Source organism: Dromaius novaehollandiae, chromosome 19 (assembly GCF_036370855.1).
Source record: "Dromaius novaehollandiae isolate bDroNov1 chromosome 19, bDroNov1.hap1, whole genome shotgun sequence".
NCBI classification, from domain to species: Eukaryota; Metazoa; Chordata; class Aves; order Casuariiformes; family Dromaiidae; genus Dromaius; species Dromaius novaehollandiae.
The window spans coordinates 4378544-4399391 of record NC_088116.1 but is presented as its reverse complement, the minus strand read 5'-3'; the positions used below and the strand labels follow the sequence as shown (position 1 = coordinate 4399391).

The 20848-nt window shown below is 37.5% G+C and overlaps 1 protein-coding gene across 1 annotated transcript in view; it reads left to right on the top strand.

The window, feature by feature from the left end:
* PPM1E (protein phosphatase, Mg2+/Mn2+ dependent 1E) overlaps nucleotides 1-20848 on the top strand; it is a 70920-nt gene that overhangs the window by 35722 nt on the left and 14350 nt on the right. The window lies entirely within an intron of this gene.

Below are 20848 nucleotides of genomic sequence, written 5' to 3'. Positions count from 1 at the left end.
CAATGAGAAATCTTTTTTTTTTTTTTTTAATTGGTTGCTGCTTTAGATTCTTTGAAATATGATACATTAGCTGACATTTCATTTCCAATAGTAAAACTCTGAAGGGAAAATAGACTATCAAGCATCCAGGAGTACAGCCAGGACTCTTTTCTCTAATTTCCTGTATTTCCTCTCCATTTCACTTTTTTTTTCTTTCTTTTTTTCTCCCCTGCACCCTCACATAATAGCAACTCCTGTTAGAGGAAATAGTTTGTCCCTGTAGGGTATCTAAAGAAAATCTTGAGAGGTCTTCTCTGTTAATAATCATTTCTTCAGACTTGGACAACACAAGCTACAACTGAGATCAGATGAGTCAGTTTGCACTGTATACGTATGGGCTAGAGGGTGGGGTGGGTGTGAGGGGAAAGATATCAGATAGTGAGGGGTGAGAAATATATATGTCTGTTTATTTTCTGTCATCTTGGTCCCATATCAAAGGCTGTGGGAGGATGCAGAAGTATTTGCTGTCCTGACTTAATGCTACTCACCATTTCTTTCTGTTACTGGTCTTTCTCATTATTTTGCTTTAATGAATTCCAGAGAATAGCTATAATGAAAGAGAAATACCTACTAACTTGAAAGTAAAATATATCCATATGTTAATCTCTCTTATGAAGGAAATGCCTTAGTCACATTATTTAAAAATATTTTTTATTATTACTGTAGTAGAAAGCATACAAATTAATCTCAATTATTCTATTCAAAAATGTACATTTTTTCTCTTTTTTTGTAGTATTTTTGCTGAGTAAGCTGGTCTTGGAAATGTCCGAATAACTCATAGTTTAGATTTTACTTGTCTTATTACATGCTATAGTTCTCTTTCCTTGCAGACGTCGTTATAACCATACTGAACATCAAAGAAAAGCTTTGATCACTTATGTGTTAAAATCAGTAAGATTTGGCACTGTTTTCAGTTGAGATCACGTTAAGCTCAGCATATGTACCGAAAAGGGCACATATATTCCTCCTTTTCCAGCCTAAATGAAATTTGCTGTCAAAATAGGCATTTTCTTTGTAACAGGACTACTTCTGAATTTAAGAAATGTTATAAATGATCATATTGTTTGCATTTTTTTCCATTTTCCTTCTTGCCATTTGCCAGAAAGATCGGGGCAATACATTTTGCAAGGTGAAGTACATTTAAGGAATATTTCTTTGTTCCTCTAAGTCATCCCTGAGGAAGAGTGGACACAGTAGGGATCTGAAGTCCTCCATCAAATGTGGAACCCCCTTTCCCTTGTATCCTCGACTATGATTGGCTGCTGTGATGCAGATTAATAAAATCTTCATAGTTTTATTAAAAAAAAAATGGGAAGAAGAGACAGACAAGATAGTGACTTAAGAAAAGAAAATACAATAAAGCCCACTGGATCAGAAACCTGAAGAAAATATGTAATATACTCTTCTGGGTTTTCTAAATTAAGCTCACTTTTCCCTAATATAATGGTGACTCATAGCTAAAAGGCAGAAGAGACACATGAATTGAATAATACTGCATAGTTCTTTAAAAGCTATGCTAAATATCAAGAATTAATATATAACTGTAAGAGGGGGACCCAGGCAGTTTTCTTTTATTAGATTTTTTTTCAGACTTCCTGCCACAGGCTGTCCTTGTGTGCAAGACAGCCTTCTGTCTCGGCTTTCAGTAGCAGAGGAGAGGGGATTTGCATTCTTATGTGCTTTGTTTTCCCTTTCTTTGTTTTGCAGTTACTTGAGCTTATTAATCTATTTTATTGTTAGAAGCATCCTTTGACCACCATCTAGCCTGTATTAAAGTGTATGAATGCCAGGGCCCCAACCTCGCTGTACTTTATTTGGGCATCATCAATTGATTTTATAGCTGTCCTAGGTACTAATAAAAATCTGTAATTTAAATGAATGATTTCAGCAAAAACATGGCATGGCTGATTATATAACCTAGCCCTGATCAAAAGGAACAGGCTGAATGTTAGAAAAAACAGAGAGCTTTGGTAAAAGGGTGAGATTTTTATCACCAGTCCGTTATTGTTTCATAGCAGAGCTCTAAAATGTTATACTCATTTAATATCCCTGATCCCTGAGGAGTTCACAGCGCTGCCTTTGCATTCCTCCTTATTTGATTTTGCTACAGTTTATTAATCTAATTTGAATGGGTTTTTTAGTTTTGAAATGGGAAAGCAAAGCTAATAAATATATGCCTAACTATTAAAAGCAGAGTAGGACTGAACATGCCTTTTTATACACATATAGATATTTATGATATTTTACACTTGTAAAGCTTTTCTGAGGGTTTTTTTTTTCTGGTACTGAAGGGAAGACTTGAGTTTAATTATACAAGGTAATTCATTTTGCTTTCTGGAAGTTTTGGTCAGCTTCAGCTCATGCCAAATCAAGCCCCTAATTTTTCATTCCCAGTGACTTCAGAAAAGATTAGGACCTATATTTCTCCTTCAACACCCCTGTAGTTTTTCCATCTGTTTTTTCAGTAATTTTTAGAACAATATTTGTGTCTGCATCGATGAAGGGAGATTCTTTCTATGCTGTCTGTATATTACTGGAGCAACTGCGTAACTGTCTATCCCACCTGAGGCACTGATGTTCCTGGTTTATGACCACAACTCTCATTTTACTGATATGAGACAAAGGAAAAGAGAAAGTCCTGAGGCACTGCGGAGCCCAGGAGTTAGAACAGAAGTGAGTGAGATGAGGAGCGCACCAAAAAGAATTTTGAATGGTTTTTTTTTCAGAAGATATTCTGGAAGAACAGGTGGAAAAGACACCTAAAACATATTTTGCTGAATAGATGATGAAATGTGGTTTTAAAGGCCTTTGACATTTTATAGGTAAGCAATAGAAGTTTCATAGAATTAAGTGTGTCATGGTGGTATTTTTAACTTTAATAAGCACATTTTCTTCCTATTTGGCATGTTGTGTTTCCTGGGATGTATTTTGTGCTTGCTCCTGCAGAAATCCTATTACAGGAAAGCATAGGTCTGAATGCTTTGACTTTACGCCTTTGGTAGCAACAAGGATGTATTTCTAGCTCCCTGGAAAGATTGTACTCTGGTTGCTACCCTATGCTAAGCATCATACTGCCATGTCTTTACTGCTGCTGTTTTTCATTCTAGCTAGATGTTGATAGTATTTGTAAGTTAATGTATCCTGTAATCGTACCTTCATTTTACTGTATAAAAAAAGTTAGTTCCATACTCCTCGTAAAACCTGATGGATCATTCTGTGCATGGTACTCAACAGGAATTATGCAATGCTTGTTACAAAATGGGCGCTTGGTTTACTAGGTCGTCTTCATTTCGTAATGCGATGTCCTTTCCCAGCACCTTCTATCCAAGGGTCTAAACATACTTTCCAGGTATTAATGAATTAAGCTTCAGAATACCTCTCCAAAGTTTTAAGGTGTAATAAAATTATTTGACAGCTAGATGGATGGATGTCTAGAGGTTAAACGATTTGCTGGAAGAAGTGTCATTAGTCAGATGCAGAACTGGGAACAATGCTTAGTCTCGTCATGTTACGTCTTCCAATTTACTACTGCTGTGTTATTGTAACTTAAATCTTGCTTTAACAGTAACTTTCCTTGTACTATCTCCGAGCTCAGCTGGTGTTCCTAATCTTTCTTTTCTTGATATAATATTATTTTCAATCTAAAAAATTGCTGTTGATCACAGTTGTCTTTTATGTTGACTCCATGCATCATTAAAAAGCTCACTCGAGCCCTGGTGTGCCACCTGTAGTTTTCTTTGAAAGCTATCTGCCCTTGAGGCAATCTTAGTGCTGTCTGACTGTACTTCTAATAAATTCAGCTGCAAGATATTAGCAATCTTTTACAGCTAATTCCAACAAAAATAATTCATTGTTTTTCAGTATGAATTTAGAATACACATTTTTTTCCCCTACATTTGGTGCTTGCTGACGGTTAAAACTCTTAGCACTCTCATGGCTCTTCTTATCGCCTGTCTAAATTCTTTCACAAAATTCTCTGTACCAACTTAGAAAACATACTTGGTTTTCATCTTTACTTGACTGCCTTCCTCTGACTTTGTTCTTCTGTGATCATGTGATTACTATTCTAGTTTACTGCAACACTTATTCCAGAACTCTGCTTTTCAGAAGCCTCTGTATATTCCTTTAGTTTTTCATTGTCATTGGTAGAGTTTGGCTGTGTGGTTTTGGGGCAGAATGGATTGAATTTCTTTATTTTCAGAATATTACTATTACAAAATAGTACAGTGTTTTAACAATGCAGATTCTGTGTTAGTTACTTGCTTTTGTGTGACACTTGATCTTCTGTTTTGGTAATCTTCCTTTGTCCTTTTTCCAAGGAGTCTGTGGTGATTATTCAGACTCTTAAAAATATTTCAGTTACAGATGTTGTCATGAATTCTGCACAGAGTATTGCTAATTATTACACATTTTGTTGCTGCTGCGCATTCATTATGTGCCACATACAGTAGGTTTTTATAAGCAAGGTATTAAGTAGTCCATCTTTTCCCCATAACGACTCAGTGATTAAGATGTTAATCTCAGATGAAGGTGTCTCAAGTTCCTGACCTGCCTTATTCCAGCCAAGAATTTTATCTGAAGTCAAGCTTTTCTGGTAAGTGTTATATCTCTTTGCAGCTACTTTACTTTGCATAATTAATTCATTATCATTTGAAAAGGAGACTGGTTCTTGACCAGAACAGGAGCAGTCATCTGGGATGTGAGGGAGTAAATTTTGGGTCCCTGTTTTGATTCAGGCAAAGCAAGACCTTCAATCAGTGCCTGTCCTCCATATGATCCTCTCGCTGCCTCCCTTCCTCATCGCCTTTCTCTAAGAAAAAGTTTGGGTTTTGTCCCAGTGCTGAATTAAAAAGTACATAATTTTACATAAAATAACTTGCATAATTTTAAATAAAAGGCAATGCTGAGGAGTGAATTAAAGGATCTTTGATTAAATGGAAGTTGTGTTTTTTTCATAATCATCTGGTAAGTTTTCACCTATATATTGTTTTGGCTCTTTCTAGTAAAATAAAAATGTGATTTAGCCCTATTGCTGATTATGCAACTGGAAAATATTATCCTTTCCTGCTATTCTTCTTTTGTTTTACACGCCAAATATTGCTTTGTGGGCTTTATTTGCCTGCCTTATTGCTAACAAGGCTGATAATAGGTCCCATGTGTTTACCTTCTCTTTCTGTGTATGACTGTGGTTAGCAACTTCGTCACGACTTGGAAAATAGCCTCAATAGACTCCTTGGTTAGGTTGTGCTTGTGGCTCTGTTGCCCTGTGCTAACCTATAGTATTTGTTTTAACCATGTTTGAGGGAACGAAGCATGTTTGTCCCAACTACTCTAATGCACATTTTAGTGATGTATGCTGTGTGAGGAGTCTAAGAGCTAAACACAAACATTCAGGTCTGTGTAGTTGTATTGCACTGTGGCTGCTTAACGATAAGAATTGATTCTCTGTATGCTGTCTTAAACTCTCGGTATGTATAGCGTTGAGCTGGAAGATTTTACAAATGTATTAAATTCAGTTGTGTTCTATAACTCCTCTTGGCTTAAACTATGAAAGAGAGGAGTGTTTTCTTTGAGTGGTACCACGGAAAGATACAGAATTTATTTTGGTAGGAAACAGGAGGGTTAAAAGTGTCCATCATATATTAAGTAGTATCACATGTTTGACCTCTTCATAAGGTTAGGCACTGTTGGAGTATGACCACAAGTAATAGCTGTGGTTTGACTCTCTGGTTCAATTGTGTCTCATTATTTTTTAAAGTTCTTCTGGTCTATGTGGATTTCAGCACGTCTGCACCCATGTGCGAGTAATGTTGTAACATGAAACCACTGGTGATAAATGATTTTCACTGAAAGTGATCTACATCATGTACTGCAGAAGTTGAAATGTAAAGATTTGTCTGCATATATCTGGCATTTTGGTTTGAAAAATACCCTTAATTCTATACTAATGTAATTGTTAGCCAGAATGGTGTTAGCTACAAATAGAATGGGGCCAATTGTTGATTAGATACATATGGGGCCTTTTACTTGGCCAACACTTTAGAAAAGTGGACAGCATGGAATCTGTTGCAATATCACTAGGTTACACAAGTCTAAAATTGCCTTGCTGCAAGTCTGCAATTTTCTAACTTCAGGTGCTTTGCTTTGCAATCTGTGCAACTTCCTCTTAAAATGCATGTAAGTGCTAAGAAAAGAAGTTTTTGTCCTGTGCCTGTTTTAACTGTGTAGTGCATCTTCCCCAGACACCATGATCACTCTGTAGGAACTGAAAATAGATACCCTTGACGTCTAATACAGAGAAGAGAGTGGCAGTAAATGGCGGCAGGGTATTTTCTTAACTGCATCTTTTGAATAAAATAGATTATATTTAGTTACCTTAGCAGACTTACGGGAAAGAAACTATGCTTATTATATAAAGCAGAAAGCTGAGATTTAGGTGCAGGCGGTACATTTAGTACAAGGTCTTCTGCTTCTCTTAGAGGCTGAAGCCTCCTTGTGAACATAGCTAATTTGTTAATAAATAGCAAACAATTATATTCCACTGTGATGAAGTCTCTCAACTATACTTAGCCCTGATTATGATCGAGGGGTCTTCAGGAATAGTCTGACTACTTGCCCTGCGATTTCCTGTGGTCCACAGCTATAGTGTTGCTGGTGTGCTTGTGAGCAGGGTTGCCAGTTTATGCTGAGCAGCTGAGCATGTTCTACTAAACTTTAGAACTTCAGCTGTCAGATGAATACAGGCCAGGAAGTGTTGTGTTCCAGCAGTTGGTCAAGAGGCCCACACTGAGTATTCTTCTTCAAGTCAGTGTCTCAGTATGATGCTGGAGAGTGGTGAGAGATGATGATGTAGACTGGTAAATGAGATATCAAGGTGGATAGATGATTCTAACCATTCTTATTTTCCCTGAAAATCCCATTGTATGTATAGTAAGCCAAGACAATACTCAATATTGTTCTGGCTAAATTTTGGCTTGGATAACTTCAATTCCTATGCAGATTTCCACTGTTGTTTCTAGGATAGTCTGTTTTTTACAGCTTGTCCAAAGCAGTTGTGTAAAGTTTCTGTCCATTGTTAATGATTTGCTGCTTTTCATCCAAGGTAGCCTGCGAGGCAGGGCTGGTAGAAATAATCATTTATTTTCAGATTATAAATCATTTGGGAATGTATAAAGCACTGTGTATATAGAATATAATCATTTGTCTCCAAAGGTTCCCTGGTTTTTGTTAATGGTTTGATTTCATATTCTCTCTGTCTGCATATCAGTTACTTCCTGAATATGTATTACTATTGTAATTGATAGTGTGACTCTTAAGTAACTCTCTTAACTGCTGATTATAACAGTGACACTGCTCCATTTGAAGAAGCTTTGAGCCTACTCATCACTGCCGGTGAGTCAGTCCCCGCTAGTGTATTATTTACAATCCTAGTTCCTGCAGCTTCAAACAAGTTCTGTTGTGTTTGAGGAACATATCTTCTGATCTGAGTATGTTTTTGCCAGATTCTGAATTAACCTCCAGATAATGTCGTTTGTTTGCATTTGTTTATCTTCCATAAAAATAAAACCCAAACTTTTACACATACGTTATGTGGTTCCATATTCCACTGAATATTTAACTGTATGCAGGATGGACTTAAGTCCAGGCAGTAGGCCAAGGGAAAACAATGACACTGATTTTCATCATATGTTTCCATTTTCATTTTACTCAGGCTTGCGTTGTCTATAGGCTATTGTGTGCTGCCTCATTTCTTGAGGTATTATGTAACAGATTCTTTCTTATATTTAGAGCTTGCCTGCCTGCTGAAATGGTCACCAGTCTGATGATAATAAACTTATAGGAGAAGATACCAATTTTCTTTGGTATCTTTGAGGGAGAAAGAAGAGGTCGTGTTGGGTTATTCTTAGTTAGCTGGAATGGATTGGAGGCAGCAGTATTACCTCTGATACGGGACAAATGAATGGGTTAATCCAACATTGCTCATACAAAACAAAATGCAGCAAGCAAGATTAAAAAAAAAAATTGACTGAGTCTTGTACATAAACAAAGTTCCAATTTTTGGTGAAAGGCCATGTAGAACTTGTGTTGAAAAGTCCATGGTAGAAAAACAGTTTCTAAAATCTTATAAGATTTACTTTGTAATGTCATTACCAGCTATAAAAGGTGACAGCTTTTATTTTCATTTGACCTTATAACAGTGATTGGAGTATATATATGGATTCGTTTTTAAATTGTGATGGAAATGATTTTAGAACATGTTTTCCAAGTTTTAAATAATTCCCTGTACCTTGCAGACTCTATAGCACACTGCAGACTTATTTGAAATCCTCAGCTGACTGAGAATCAATCCATATAGCCTTTGTGCGCAGAAAGAGCTATATATAGATGCATTCTGCAGGCAAGCTGTATGTTATGCAGGCTCAGGACCTGCTTTACCCAAAGCAAAAGCCATATTTTTATTCTGAGCTTGGTCACTCATATGGCATATGGAGTATTCAATATAACACTCAGTAAAATCATAATGCAAATTTTGAGTAATTCTCTGAACTGGGAGAGTTAGGAAGACAAGCCAAGGAATGGGGAGTAGAGAACAACAGAAAGGACTGTGTTACTTGAGCTTGCTTGACAGTTTGTGTATTATGGCTCCTTCCTACAATCTAGCAAACGATGGAGTCTGTTTCAGATGCCTTGATACCCTTATACCCTGACAGGAGCTAAAAGTGATAATTTTCCTTTCCCCCCCCCCCCCCCTTAACCTCTCCAGGTTTTCAATTTTTTCTTCTTTTTACTCCCCAGAGATGGTACAATTTTCAGCATTTCTTACTGTAAATAGATTCATATATAAAGTGAAAGGTGAAATATAAAAGGAAAGCTGTTTGGTTTAAGCTTGTGTTGCTATAACTACTCCCCCAGTCCTTCTCTCTGCAGCATTTGAGTGTAAATCTCTCCTCATCATTTGTGGGCACTGTTCTCTTTGTGATCGATTATGTATTTCACGTTGGTGCGGTTCCCTATGATGTCGGTACATAGTGGGAAAGCAAGATGTTCTCTAAATTTGTACCCGTAGATAGGTAGGCAGAAGCATGTTATCCCATCAGTCAGTCAAGACAGATATTTGTGGATGTATCTTGCTTTTAAGCCACAAAGAGCATAACCTCAACTACAGTTTGACATACTTTTGTCAAGTATTGTCAAGATAACTTCTCTCCCCGTTGTTTTTCATGTTTTCAATGTTTTGTGATGCGGTCTCTTAAAAGAAATAGGCATAGAGGAGAGACGGGACTTGAGATTTCCACATTCCACTCTGAAAGTGAAGCTGGATTTCGTAAAATGAAGATGATAGCTGTACTTTATTTTCCACCATAAGGAAGGAGGAAATATAGGCAAAGGAGAAGAGGAAATTTAAGGAGTTTAACACTATGACTTACTTCTAAGTCATTAACTAGAAGGTATAGAGTTGTGCTAAATAACTAAATATTGGTTAATAATGCTAAATAGTAGTTCCAATATGACCTGTGGAAATCCAATTCCATGCCAAATTTTTAAAATAATGTGCTATATTTGGGAGGATATCTCTTAATTGCTCTTCATGAATGTGATTACTGAAGGTGGGTAGTATAGGTTCAGAAATTTTTTAGACCAAGATTGGAAGCAGAATATTTTACAGCACTGGCCTGTGGACAAATGTCTAAAAGCTACCATTATGTCTTTCAGGCAAGAACAACTGAAAGCCCTAATGCATTTTATTTGTCTTTCTGTTCTTCAATCCTATAAATAATTCAGTTCTGCTGGCTTAACTACTACTGGCAACTGTTATTTATTAAGAATGACTGAAATAACTATATAGCTCAGTAGAATAGAATACATTTGGGATTTAAACGTGAAACAGAGTGCCTAAAACATTTTGATTATTCTTTGAAGAAAAAACCCAAAACTCTACTGCCAATGTTCTGTGCATTTCTGCAAAGGACAAGTGACAGTGGGAATTAGGATGTGATCTCTTGAAGTAAGTAGAGTTTTATTCCTGTAACAGAGCACACACACTGATCTTAGAGCCCCTTTCTCCCCTCCAGTGTTTTGTTCTGTGTGCATCAATGTCAGTAATTTTAAAATTGAGGTTCCAATTATACCTTCAGTTTGCCCTAGTGTATAATGTTTGAATGCATTTTTTGTTATATGTTTATCCATAAAACCATTTCTAAATATGCTATGTAGGCTTTTCATATTTGCTTTTAAATTTGATTATTTTGCATGTCGTGCTCAAGAGAAAGGTAGGGCAAAAGAGCAACAGTATTTTCTGGTGATCAGAGAAAGTGACTGAATTGCAGTTCTCTTGCTCCAGTCCTGGTTTTGGGTTAACTAATAATATCCAGCCTTTCTTGGCATTGTTCATCATTAGTTTTGAAATTGCTTTCCAAGGGTCAATATCATTATCCCCATTTTACAGACAAAAAAATGTCTAAGGAAGGACTCTGATCAGGCAGGGTATTGCTAAATCAGAAATGGAATACGCTGCAACTGAGTGGCACATATTTGGCTATACATGTCAGATGTATTACCTTATAACAGTAAACTGCTTTTGCAAGTCAAGTGATTATAAATGGTGCATTTGGAACAAATTTTATACCACAAAAGAGTTGACATCCAGGACACAGATGACTAACTATCTAATCTTACATCTGGCGTAAACGCCCAAGCCATTTGTACCAAGGACTGCATTTCCTGAGAGTGAGAAGGGAGAGAACTTTCTCTGCTGACTCAGCAGTCATAAATCTTCTGGGGTGCGTTTTGCTTTATATTTGAAATTTCTCCAATGGGTTGAAAGAAGTTAAGCGATCAACTGTCATTTGAAAATCCTAGCTTGCAGCCTTTATTTTTTTATAGTTTACATAAAAACAAGTATTACAATACAAGCACAATTATTTGGGGAATAGCTCTGTAGATTTCACTCAAGTGTGGTGTTACTGAAAGCTGTTCGTTTGAATGGGCACTGTAGATGCATTGTCTTCATCCTTTTTCTAAAAAAAGTCATTCTATAATTATTTGCCTCGATGATGATCATCAGTGGAGATACTGATGAAGAGAGCAGCACATGCCTCTGCGTAGTGTTTTGTTTCATTTGTTTGAAATCAGGTAGTAAACTGTAACAGAGTATGATGCATTTTTCTTTCTGACTAGTAGTCAGAGGACTTACACATGTTAATTTAATCTGAAATAAAATAGATGCTCTGCACTGAATGATTCTTATTGAACTTTCGTTTCTGGACACATTTAATTTGTACAGTACATCTCTTCAGGTTAAGGGACATAACAGTGAAAGTGTATTTTTAACTGACAGAAAAAACAGAAGTAAGTATGGTAAGTGGTAAGTAAATGATATGTCTAAACTTTTAGGGGCAAAGCTTGCCTGCTGTAACAAATTCTCCTGCAACGTGAATTTTTCTAGACAGTGTTTCATTAATATCGCATTGTTAAGAGGGAAATCATCAAAAACTCCAACTTGGACATAAAATCCTGGAATAAAAAGAATATATGTAAACAACTTCAGAGCAAATGCTGACATGCTCTCATTGATTTTAGAAGGCATCTCATTCCAGCCTGACAAAATACAGAATTTATAAATTAAAATTTATGTATACTGTATATGGTTTTATGCTGATGTTGGCACACTTTCAGATGTAAAATTAAATTACTTTTCCAATAAGGCAGCACAGATTGAAGCATGGATTCCTTTCTTTGCTAATGGAGCTAGTAGAAAGATATTGAATTATGCTAACTTTCAAATTGACTGAGAGCCAAAGAAAGAAAAATCAGTGAAACTTTTAACATCCTGTAGAGCTTTTAAATAAGTCCCACTCTAGCAGAGAGACTCACTATTAGAAGATTGTTGTTGACATTGGATTTCCAGTTAAGAAATGTATTTCTTTGGATAAGCATGCATCTTGCATAGATGCAGACTTCATTACTGCTCCAAGTACTGGGGGTGCTAAGTAGGCAGTGATGGGCTTTTGGAACAGTAGTCAGATTTTTGGATACAATATATATGTGTCACTGAATTGTGAAGTATTTCTGTTTGAGCAGAGAATGCACCATGTAAATAAGCAAAATAATTTGTGTAAAACGACAACAACAAAGATCAGAAGGATCTTTTATCTCATTTCAACTTCATCTAAAATCCTGAAAGTCATATTTATGGGTGATTCCAATAAATGATTTTGATTTTGACTAATGATAGGATAAATATAGATTATTTGACTATATGGTCACTCTTACACAGTTGAGCCCTAATGGTCTAAGCGTTCTGATAAATGCCAGTTGAATATGTGACTTTCAGTGCTTTTACAATTTTATAATAATATTTTTACAATTTTGTAAAATGCATCATATAACAGTAACTAAAACTTAATAAAAGACTATCTAATCCCTCAGAATCTTGCTGCTCAGACAGAAAAGCTTCTGATTTAGAGAAGAGACGAGACTGATATATTGATACAGTCTGTGTTGCAACTGAAATTCATGGATTCTGGTCTTTCTCTCTCTGTAATAAAAAGTCTCGTTGCATTCCTTCAAATTCTTAGTTTACCTTTCTTTTAATAACAGATGGATAAAATATGTCTCTAAAGGTCTGCAGTCCTGGAATGTGATTTTCAACAGCTAACTTTGTATCTTGAACTCTTTGATGTAATGAAGAATATTATACAGGCACCTCTAGAAAGTCCACTTGCATTATTTTTGCTTTCAGCTCCTTGAAAATTCATCTTGTTTTTTTAAGAGTTGTTCTTGGTATGTTAGACCTCTCTTGTCATTTTAAAAAGCAGCTTTAATGCAGGTAGCATCAGCTCTACAGAGATTGAAATATTAGTTTGAGAGATGAAACTAACCTCGCAACTGCCATATTGTGAGAATGAGTCAGAGGAATCACAGAAATAGGTTGCAAAGATAATATACAGATAATCTATTCAATTAAATAGTTTGGTATGAGCTGTTTTATGTACTTTGGGTTTTTCCACAGTTCATCCCTTCAGTGGGACTCATCTATAATCATCGGAAATTAAATCATAAATCTTTAGATGAGGTTTGTGGTCAGTAACCATTTATTTTTAATACACATTTTTAATACTTTAATTATTTTTAGAATTTTTTTTTTACACAATAGCCTTCATGGCATTGTCTCATCACAGAGATTAGAGATCTCAATTTAATTCATATGATGAAGATGGTTTGTTAAAAGTCAAGGGCTTCCTTTAGTGATCTGCATCATAGGCTAAAATTTTAGTAATAGCATTCTGAAAAGTTGATTTCACAAGTCTGGTTTGTAAGGGAACAAGACTTTTATGATTGCACGTTCTGCCCACTTGTCAGGTCCCTCTCATTAACAAACGTAACCTTGCTGGCCAATTTCAGTCAAATTTGAAAGATGGGTTGGAGTCTGAAAGATAATTAAACACCTGTACATTTTCTGGAAACTGGTGGCAGGGTGGGCGCGAATGGCCCCTCCAAGGTAAAGGTAGGGAAGGGAGCACTTACCCTGATGGATTTGTCCGGCAGCGTCAGAGGGCCAGTCGGCACGTAGCTAGTGTCTGCTCAGCCCCGGCCCGGGCTGTGCGTTGCGTGAAACAGATGGTGCCACAGCTGGGGGGGGAGTGGGGGAACTGGTGGCGTTGCAGAGGAGAGTCAAGGGGCAGAGCCCGCACGCCTGCGGGGGCTCAGGGCTCGCTCTTCCTGCTGCTGGTGGTATCGCGTCTCCTGTTTGGCCTAACTTTTAGTGAGAAAGATGTTTGCAACAGTGTGCCGGAAATTCTGCCCTAGACGGGTTCTGAAACGTGTGGGAGAGTGTGAGAGTGTGTGAGTGTGTGTGTAGCTGCAGAGCAGCCTGATCTGAGCTTTGGCGTCCATTGATAAATCTAGTGCCAGCTGCGGCTGGACCCCGGAGGCTGGGAATGTGAGCTGCCTTCCACTTCAGCTGACTGGACAAATGAGCTGGGATATCCCTTTGCAGTTGGGTCTCCCAAGTGGTCACATAAAAGAATTTATAAGCTGTGCTCTTGCAGACATCTTTCACAAGCATTTTTTTCTTTATTTTTTTCAGCATTGTGTCAGTATTTTAATCTGGCTCTCTGCCCCGATCTTTTTTTTTTAATTAGATAATTTGATGCGCCATGCAGCACAGCGCTTTCTTTACTTCCTTGCTTATCATAACCTACCAAAAAAATTGACAGATGAGTGTAGCACCTGAGCCCTTAGTGGGATCAATGCCAACTGTTCTGTGTTTTCATAAATGTTTCCCATCTGATCACCAAACATAATTTCCTAGAGTTTTCCATTCTTACCTATTTCATGTATCCTTTACTAGAGAGAGCATTTTGTTGACTCTTACTGTGTCTAAAAAAATTTCTGAATAAAGAATTAGAAACTTTTTAATTCCCAATTAGTGTAGGTAATTTGTGAACAAGTCAAAACAAATGTCTTTATGACTATCTTTGTAGTAGGTAATAAATATTAGTTAATGGGTTATTTCTAAGGGCATTTTTTATTGTTGCTCTTTTTGTATTCTTTTGTTACTTTGAAATGGAGAATATAAAGCATTTTTAGCTATCTGAGTCATAGCTATCTGTTGAAGATGAGCTTAATATAAGGTTTTATTCTATTTTATAAGACAGACTTTGATTGCAAATAAGTTGAGAATTTTTATTATCCACCATCAGCAAAAATCTCCAAACCTTAGAAGAAATTGCAAAGGGAAATTATTGTCCCTATGAAGTCAATTTTATTCTCATTCACTGTTTTCAACTGTGGAACCTTTGAATGTTTCTGAGATCACAGCCTCTGTAGATACTTTGTCATGCAAGATACAGATGTTACAAAATATAGTGATAAATACTGAAAATATGATGCGTATATTGAAGCATCTTAATCCGGTTGTTGAAGACATTATCTGACAAGCAGTGCATCTCTGTAATTTTTTTTTTTTTTAAGTCTAGTTAAGATATACTTACCTGCAGGATAGTGTCTATGTAAACTTGATCATATTTTAATGTGATCTCTAGAGTATTGCAGTGAGTACAATGTGAGAGACACTGCATTGTCTATGCGTAATGTGGGCATTGGGAGCACATGAGAAATGGTGTATTTTTTGTAATGGTTGCGTACTGTATGAGTGTTCCTTACAACTGTCACCACAAGGACAGATTCATTTTGAATCTGACCAGGCAGCTGTCTCTGTAAAGCCTATAGATAGCAGCTTCCTTGTGTAGCACATTTTCAGCTCCCTGAAACAGATTTATCAAGCATCTTTACTGTCTCAACACTGCCAGCTCAAATGACTTCTCAAGGAGCTTTGGTTATGCAATCTTTATAAAAGGTGCTTTTTCTCCCCCCTTTTTTTTTAATTAACTCTCTGCAGCAGCTAAAATCTAGTGCAGGGTTTCACCGCCGGTCAGGAAAGCAATACACCGTTTGTCCACCATGGCCAGCCTTTAAATAACATCAAAATTTTCACCAGCTGTGAGAAGTGACAAAACAGCATAGGTCAGATCAGATTGGTGCGCTCACAGGAGAGAGCTGTGCTTTGTGAGTAAGGAGAGGGCAACCTGCGGTGACAGGAGCTGGAAATAACATGTTCTTGGCATAATTAGAAGATACAGCAGTAATCATTTCAGGGTGTAAGGACTGCTTAACAAAATATTCCTTTTTGTGTCCTCCACTGAATCCTGTCCAACCTACAGTAGAGAAACAGAAAATCCTGAGCTGGTACCCTGTCTTCCTGGATGGCCACTGAAACACAAGGTAGCTGAAAAGAAGGATAAGTAAATGCAAAAAGATCTGCCCAAATAATTTCTCTGCTCCTTATTGCTGCAGTTCACCATGTGAGATCTTTCAATGATGCAGACTTTAAAGACTTGTTCAAAGAGCTTCTAGGCTGTGCTAGAAGCTCCATCTGGAAGAAGTCTCATGAGACTTTGGTATTTTTTGTGAATACAGCCTGGGGACAAATGAGTGTTTTTTAGCTGAATTCTTGCAAAACCTATTTTCCAAAAAGAACTTGCAATAGGCCACATTAACACAGGAGTGTTCATCAAACTGTATCACTAGTGTAACATGTTCTGGGAAGGATGCAGTTAGCTTGTCATCCCTGTAAAGTCTGTTACTAACACAGTAAATTATAGTCTTTATGGGAATGCGCTGTACTTGCTGCTTTTCAAGTCATGTTCTTGGTCTTGGATTCCTGTATTTGAGTATATACAATGCTTTATACTGTTTGCTTGTGGATTTGTTCTGTGTTTCAGAAGACTGAATAGCATTTCTATTTAAATCATGTTTCATTCTAACTAAAACAATGGTGTTCTATAGTTCGGGGACTCTTGAGGTAATAGGAACGTTACATGTTTTGTGATTTACCAGCCATTTTTGTCTTTGAAAGCCACAAGTACATTTTGGTCCATTTTTCTTGCTTTGTTTGAGTTAGTGATGCCACATCAATTACACTGGACTGGGATAGTGTAAGTATGCTCAGCATCAATAACACTTTATTGTATATTTTGGGAAGTGGCAGTGATGGGCCTGTATCATCCTTTTTCTAGACTTTTAATCAGCAGTGGTATGTCTAATGCTCTAACACAAGCATTACTGAGTTTTAAGAACTAGATCTCTCTCATGTTTTTTCCCTTTTGAGATGCTTTAACTTTTCTAAAAAATGTATACTTCATGCAGTTGTTATGGCATACATTAGCTGCACGCATCAGATGAGAGCTGCCTGCCTAGAGCTCGTCTGCCTTGTATTCCACTCAGAATTTCTGGCATCATGTGAGAGCAGACAAGATGGAGCAAGAAAAAAGTATGAGTGCTCCATAAAGCATGTATAGATTGAAAACATCTGCCACTATCATGATATTCTGCCCTTCAGTTGTGCTCTTATCTAGAAATCTCAAAGTATTTTGCGAATGTTGAATTCAGCCTCCTACAGCCCTCCTCCTTCTCCCCCCAGGAAATGACATTATCATCCCTTGTTTGTAGATGAGGAATTGAAGGACTGAGTGGTGAAGTGACTCGTCCAAGGTCAACTGGTGAATTAGTGGCGTGGCTATGAATAGACATGGGCATTCTAGCTCTCAGCTCTCTGCTAAACAAGATCATGCCCTCCCGATTTCTATTTGTCATAACTTAATGACTAATCACATTTGAACATCTAGAATGTGACAGAAGAACTTATTTTCAGCCAGCAAACAGGTAATCCTTACTTATGCCAGCTGCAGAACACAATACACCTCCAGTGTCCCAACAAATCCCGTCTGTCACTTTTTTGTTTTATGTGAAAGATGATGTGAGGACAGTTGAGAACTACTCATGCGAGAGTATTTTATCATTCAAGCATGGGTCTTTGTTATTTTATGGGATGCTGTAGGTTCTCACCTGAATGTTCATTTTTGTGATAAAAACAAAGCTACTAGACCTGATTCTTCATTTCCCTCAGTATAACAACAATGAAGCAAGTGTCCTGACAGCAGTTTGACTTCAAAATCTAATCCATTTTAAAAGAAGTTATAAACTCCTGTGCAGTCTGCTATTCCTTGTTATTGAAAGGGAGAAGTAATTGAACTAAAGTCCTCTCAGGAGAGAAGTATGAGAATTGAATTTTGTGTTGTGCTAATCAGGAAGAGGAAGTCATCTGTCTCCAACTGGTCACTTCACTGCTTACACTGCACAGTCCTATAAAGGCTGCATAAGAAGCTTTGCGATGAACAAATGTCAAGGGCAATTAATTCTTTGGCAAGCAGCTGTTATTATTAGGACAAAGAATGGCCAGGCATAAAAGGAAAGCCTTCACCTGATTTATTTTCTCTGTCTTTTCCATCAAAATTGATAACTCACTCAAACCCCAATGGTGAAGTTTTATGCAATAGTAATTTTAAATTTGTCTTCTCTTTTTTTAGTGGGAGATCCTATACTGGATTTAGAACACAGAGGAATAGCTCAGGGAAAATGTTTGGAAAGTCTTCATCACTCTAATGCTATCAGCAAGGAAAAGAGTTGTGTGTTAAGCTGGTAACATAATAATATGTGGGCTGAGTTAAGCCTACTTCAGACTGTTTTTTTTCTCAACCTTAATTGATGGAAACTGCCCACTTCTAAGCTTGATTTATTACCTTAGCCAAGTTATCCCAGGATTGCTGCAATGCAACTGTGGGTGTTCCAAACACACCCACACTGCCAAAGAATCAGGAAGGATGTACTTAAAAACCTCTAATTTATCTAATAACATCTTTAGTGACTTTTTGTGTAGGTTTAGTATTGTAATGGAAATACATGCTTTGGTTAGATAAAGAGCTCCTGTGTGAAACTGCTAGCATCACCTAAGTAGTCTGCAGGGACATGTAAATAGCATTGGCACGCTGACTGGGGAAATGCTCTGACTGGCTAGGTACACTGCAAATGCACCTTCCAATTTTCTGACCTGTCACTAAAGTTAAAATAACTGAAAATTATTGAAATTTCAAGTATGAATGCTCATGACTGGGTGTGCCTTGTTTTCACGGATGAGGCCTTCCTACCCGCCCAGGGACCAGAGGTCCCCAGTGTTTCCTGTGCTTTTTAGGTCCCGTGTCTCCACTGTAGCTACTGTGTTTGGCTTAATTCTTAACAAGGTTCCCTCTTTGCCCATCAGTGGAAACTCTTGAGGGGCTGTTTATAAGTGACACAAGGAAGTCCGAGGGAACAAGTTTGCTCTTCCTAAAAGGTTTCTGAGTTGACTGGTGAGAGTAAGCCTGGGACTGGGAAACAGGCTCAGATTCTTGCAGGTGCTACTACAGCCTATTACATTCCTGTCTGAAGCAAGCTCAGTCTGACAGAGGCTTGTGTTTTCAGCATGGATTCTTCTGCTTTGTTTTATTTAGGCTGTACATTAACAAATAATCTATGGATTTTTTCAGAATACTATTCTTACAGTATTGCTAGCTCTGTTGAGATAATTGTTCTATCCCAGGCATAACAACCTCTTGCTTTTGTCGTAGCATGGAAATCGTATGTAGCACGAACAGTAACCAGCGTCAGTGCTCTGGAGTACTGGAGCTAATAATAGAAATGAAAAACCTGTTCTTTGTGAGCTAAATAAAGGCACACAAGACTAGACAGAAAATCAGCTTCTACATGCACTAGAAGTAAAGGAGGTCTCAGTGTATTTTCTTACTCGTTACTCTTACGACCAAGTATTGCTGTATGTAAATAGGATCAGAGTTCTCCTGTTGTGCTGGGAAGAGCCAGTCCTAAGACAGCTGATTTCCTCACGCAGTCATGCCTCATTAGCGTGCGCGTTGCTGAGGTCTGGCAGCGCTGCGTGCGTGCTCAGCTGCTACTGCTGTGAAATATTCCTATTGATCGTGCAATAACAGAACGAGTGGCTTTCTGCATAACTTTGAGGGTCAGAACTTGTCTCATGATAATGTACCCCTTGGAAAAAGATATTTGTTCCTATTCCTGTGTTCAAATAATTTGCAGATATATTGAATAGTAAATAATGAGGGTTGGAAGACCTATTTTGTGTACTCTTTCTAAATCTGTTACATAACCCTACTGTTTATAACAACATTTGGTATCAAGTATCTGGAAAACATTATGGCAAATGGCCTTTCAAAAAAACACCAAGTACTATAAATCTAATTGAAGTTTTTTTCTGGAATTCAGTTTTTGCTGCTAAAGTGACAGTACGTGGGCCCATTTAGGACTACAGTTCTCTTCCCCGGGCAGCGTACCAAATGGGAATATAAATGACTATCGCCATGTGCTTGTCGGGCTCCAGAATGAAGTCTGACAAGTGTGTGTTTTGTGCATAGATGTTTGTCCATTCTGGATCTGGTTGGAGGTGTTTCTACACTGTTGTCTCATCTCCAGCTGTGGTAAATGCATAAGAACCAACACACTGGGCCTAAGCAGAGGAAATAGGTTAAGGAGATATATTTGCTCAATGCCTGTTTCTTGGCTAGGTGAATTAGCTGGCTTAGAATTGTGTTGTTGATGTACTGTTTCTGAGACTAAAATTGGCTTACATATCTGTGCGGTTCTGCAAAGGTAGATATGTCTTAGGCAGAACATTGTTACCCTCAGTGTTAACCATGAAACTGGAAGTTTCAGGCTAGGTCAGCAAGAGACACCTGGAAAAGTTAAGGAAACTTAACTGATAGGAAATATGAAGCTGTAAAGGGTATTAAACTCCTCTTGAGTGAGAACATGTACATGTAAAGTGGCCTTGGTTTGCTATAGATTAATTAACCTTGGGAGATATCAAGCTTAATTAAGCTACAGTGTGTTAAAGCCACTTTACTCTTGACAGATCATTCACAAGGGAGCTTAATTCACTTTTAACCTGATGCACAACAACTTTGTACCTCCCGTGGGTTTGCATTAACTTTCCTCAGTGCCCCTTGGTAAGGTTTGGAAACTTTGAAAAGCGAGGGCTTCTTTACCCTTAAGAATTTGAATCAGGTTTCTAAAGAGAAACTTAAGAAACTGGACAGAATGGGCTTGAGATAAAAGTGAATAATGCACATAGAGAAAATACATGCTAAGCAAGTATTGCATGATAAACTCTGCAGGTGGGTTCAAGTCTTGGTTTGAAAAGCAAATAAAGGATATCAAATGGAGCATTAAAACCTAAGACACAGGAAACAAAAGTGAAGCAAGGCTACTAAAATCCGCATGGTGAGTCTGAGAAGGTCCTGCTTGCAGAATTGCAACATTATCTAACAAATAAGAATTGGAAGTTTTACAAGTCTTGGACAACATTCATATTTGAGTTTATTTGCAGAAAAGTGTTGTT